General features: G+C 52.7%; 1 pseudogene; it reads right to left on the bottom strand.

Annotated features, from left to right (window-relative positions):
• Nucleotides 1–3,666: 3,666 nt before the first annotated feature.
• On the bottom strand, nucleotides 3,667–3,774 carry LOC137370365 (U2 spliceosomal RNA; annotated as a pseudogene).
• Nucleotides 3,775–4,192: the final 418 nt, after the last annotated feature.

Consider the following 4,192-nt stretch of genomic DNA (forward strand, 5'->3'; position numbering starts at 1 on the left):
GTTGACTTTGGCTCCCAAAGCCAGTTCGAACTGGTCGCAGATGCTCATCAGTCTGCGCACGGACAGCGGATCCGAGCAGAAGACGGCGACGTCATCCATGTACAGGGAGGTTTTAACCTGAGTGCCTCCACTGCCTGGGATTGTCACCCCTCCTATGCTCGCATTCTTCCTAATAGACTCAGCAAAGGGTTCAATACAGCAAACAAGCAAGACCGGGGAGAGAGGACAGCCCTGTCTGACTCCAGATTGGATCAGGAAACTTTCCGATTCCCACCCATTGATTGAGACTGCGCGACTGATGTTTGTGTAGAGCAGTTGGATCCAATTGCAGATTCCCTCCCCAAACCCCATTTTGGAAAGCACGTCCATCATGTAGGTGTGCGATATCCTGTCAAAAGCCTTCTCCTGGTCCAGGCTGATGAAGCAGGTGTCCACCCTCCTGTCCCGTACATAGGCGATCGTATCCCTGAGTAGCGTGAGACTATCAGAGATCTTCCTGCCGGGTACAGTACAGGTCTGATCGGGGTGGATCACCAACTCCAGAGCAGACTTGACTCGACTGGCGATGACTTTGGCCAGAATCTTGTAGTCAACATTAAGCAGTGAGATGGGCTGCCAATTTCTGATTTCTGCCCTCTCCCCCTTCCGCTTGTAGATGAGGGTGATGATGCCTTTCCTCATGGATTCTGCCATGCTGCCGGCCAGGAGCATACTCTCGTATACTTTCAGCAGGTCCGGGCCGACCCAGTCCCACAGGGCCGAGTACAACTCAACAGGTAAGCCATCGCTTCCGGGAGTTTTACTCATCTCGAAGGACTTGATGGCCTTTGACAACTCATCCAGAGTTAGCGGCTTGTCCAGTATCTCCCTCATGCTGTCATCTAAGACCTCTGTGATAGATAACAGGAAGGACTGGAAGGCTCTGCTGTCTGTGGGCTTCACGTCATACAGCCCAGCATAAAAGGATTTGCTGATCCTTAGTATGTCAGACTGCGAAGACGTTACCGAGCCACCCTCTTACTTCAGGCTGCTGATCACAAAGCTCTCTCGGACTCTGGACCAGAAGATGATCTTGGAGGCCTCCGTGGCAAAGAGCGAGGCCTGCTGGCTCTTTACCTCTTGGTGGTCCTCCTTGACCTTGACCCCCATTGACTGCAACCGGAGTAGATTTTGCATACTTTTCTGGAGTCGGGACATTTCCCTCTGTCTCTCTCTCGCCCTCTGAACACCTTTGAGGATAAAGAACCTCTTGATGTTCTCCTTGATCGCTTCCCATCAGTGAACTGGAGACTCAAAGAGGGGTTTCACGGTCCTCCAACCTTTGTAATCCCTTTTGAGTTCCTCAGCATTCTCTGGGGTTAGCAGTGTAGCATTGAGCTTCCACGTCCCTCTGCCAACCCGCTGGTCGTCCTGTAAGTGACAGTTGGCCAGTAAGAAGAAGTGGTCGGAGAAGACCACCAACTTGACGTCGGTGGATCCGACCGTGACAGCACGGGACACAAACAGGAAGTCAATCCTGAAACGGGCAGACCCGTCCGATTTTAACCATGTGTATCTACGCTGAGCTCCGTCTGCAGGTTTGCTGAAGACATCGTGCAGTTTGGTATCTTTAACTGTTTCTATTAGGAATCTGGACGTAGCGTCCAGTTTGCTGTCATCTCTGCCGGATCGTCCAGCTGCATCGATGATGCAGTTGAAGTCACCGCCTAGGATGACCAGCCTGGACATCACCAGCAGCAGTGGGAGCTGTTGGAAGACGGTCAGCCACTCGCTGCATTGAACCGGGGCGTACACATTGATCAACCGGAGCAGAGCATTGTTGTACATTACATCTGCTACGAGGAGGCGGCCGCCCACCACCTCCTTAACTTCGGAGATGGTGAAGTTACCTCCCCGCAGCAGAATATCCAGGCCGGAGGAAGGGCAATCATTACCCCCTGACCAGATGGATGGCCCGTGGGACCACCATCGCGACCACTGCCTGTAGGTGCTGAGGTGTGGTATTCCACACTCCTGCAGAAACAGTAGGTCGGCTTTGGCCTTGGCAAGGTAATCCAAGGTTGAAACACATCGCGTAGTGGATTTAATACTACGCACATTAATTGAAGCAATCCTTACACCCATTTTTTTAAAGTTAGTTGTTGCTTCCCATACCATTTGTCCTTGCTAGTCCCAGTCCTTCGGGATGTTCCTGCATACCCATAGTGTGCGCAAGCTGTTTCACGTTCGTTGGGCTCAGAAACCCCTCCTAGTTTTTCATGCAGGGTTTGTTCCACTGGGGTGACATCGGGGGGGGTCTTGTAGGCAGCAAGGATTCTGCTGTTCTCTGCTGTTCCCCTCTGATCCTCCTCGGAAACATCACTGCTCCCGGCTTCCCGGAGCTGAGGTGCGCCAGACGTGTCTTTGCTCTCAGTGTCCCGGAGCTGGGATGCGCTGGCCATGTCGTTAGGTGTGGCACTTTGGGGTTGGGGCACAGCTTCCAGTGCCCGGGGGCTGAGGGGTTTATCTTCCAACTCCTTTGAGTTCTGCCGCCTCTTTTGCAGGTGCCGTCATTCCAGCACTTCCTCGTCCAGTGAAGAGGAGCTGCTGTAGTCTGTCTCAGACGGTAACCTCCTCTTGCCCCTGGTTTGAGTGGTGGCCTGTTCCGCTTTTGGAGCTCTTTTCTTTGTGGTTTTCCTCTGGACCACTTGCTACTGACCTGTTTGTCCATCTGCTGCCTCCTCCTCCATTGATTCTGTCTGTGGAGGAGGGGTTTCCGGGCGGAGGGCAGGTGCTGGGTCGCTGGTTTCAGCTGCCTCCCCTTTCTTCTCCTTCTCAGGTTGAAGTTCCTCACTGCGGAGAAGGTTGCTGGACTCCTTTCCAGCACCGGACGCCTTCGTCGAACCTTCTCCCGGCCTTTCCTTGGACCTTGCCGCCTGAGCATAACTGAGGCAGCGTTTGGGGCAGGTTTTGTAGAGATGGCCTGTCCCACTGCACAAGTTGCAACACTTAGTCTGCTTACAGTCCTTGGTCTGATGGGCTTCCTCCTTGCAGTTCTTGCAGACAACTGTGCTACAGTTAGCTGCCACGTCACCAGATTTGCCACAGGTGCAACAAACTCTGGGCTGCCCAGCGTAGACCAAGAAGCCTCGACTTCCCCCGATAGCGAAGCTGGAGGGAGGGTGGATGATGGCTCCATTGGGATCTACCTTCAAGGTCACCTTGACCTGTCACTTGCTCATCCAAATCCCAAAGGGGTCCTTGACATCAGTGCAGCTGCCGGCCACCTCGACGTACCTGGCGAGAAAGGTGAGTACATCCACCACCGGAACATGGGGATTGTAGAAGTGAATCGTCACCACCCGGTCCCATTGTGACGGAAGCGTGAAGAACGGCTCCACTGTGAGGATCGACAGTGGTGCCCGGTCCCCTTTCTCCTTGAACGCCTTCAGGAACTTGATGCATCCCGCCACGTTCCGGAACATCACGTCGAAATATCCACTGCTGGGGAAATCCTGCAGGTAGAAGACGTCCATAGCTTGAAATCCACAGCAATCGATGAGGATTTTCTTGATGAAGAAGGTGCGATCGACCGGTGCATCTCCTTCCTTGTCCTTCACAACCACCCGAACGGTGTTCCGCACTCCCTGGCCTGAAGCTCGAAGATTGGTTATAGCCATTTTACTCAAAGCTTCCCCAGGATCAAAGTCACTTATCATAGTTTCTTCTCTTCCAAGTAAGTACTGATAAGAACAGATACGACACTTCATCTTAGCCAAAAGGCCGAGAAAAAGACAGCCTATCGTCAAGCATGCAGCACTTTTCAATGTAAACTGAGGAACATTAACATGACTGCTGGATCGCACTTGCGAGTAAAACTCAACTGTACACTGATACTGGCAACATATGAAGTTTCTATGCAGCACTAAAATCTGTGTTTGGACCAGCACATCAAACTCAAAACCCCTTTGAGGAGTGTCGATGGCAAGACCCTACACACCGAACAACACGATCTTGGGTAGGCGACGAGTCCATCCGGGCAACGTGACCTGCATAACGCAGTTGTCTTTGCAGGAGGGTGGCCTCAATGCTGGTGATGTTGGCTGTTTCCAGAACTTCAATGTTTGAGATCCAGTCCTGCCAGCGGATCTTGAGGATGCTGCGGAGGCAGTGCTGATGGAAGCACTCTAGAAGCTGCACATGACGACAGTGT

This window comes from Heterodontus francisci, chromosome 5, assembly GCF_036365525.1.
Source record: "Heterodontus francisci isolate sHetFra1 chromosome 5, sHetFra1.hap1, whole genome shotgun sequence".
NCBI lineage: Eukaryota > Metazoa > Chordata > Chondrichthyes > Heterodontiformes > Heterodontidae > Heterodontus > Heterodontus francisci.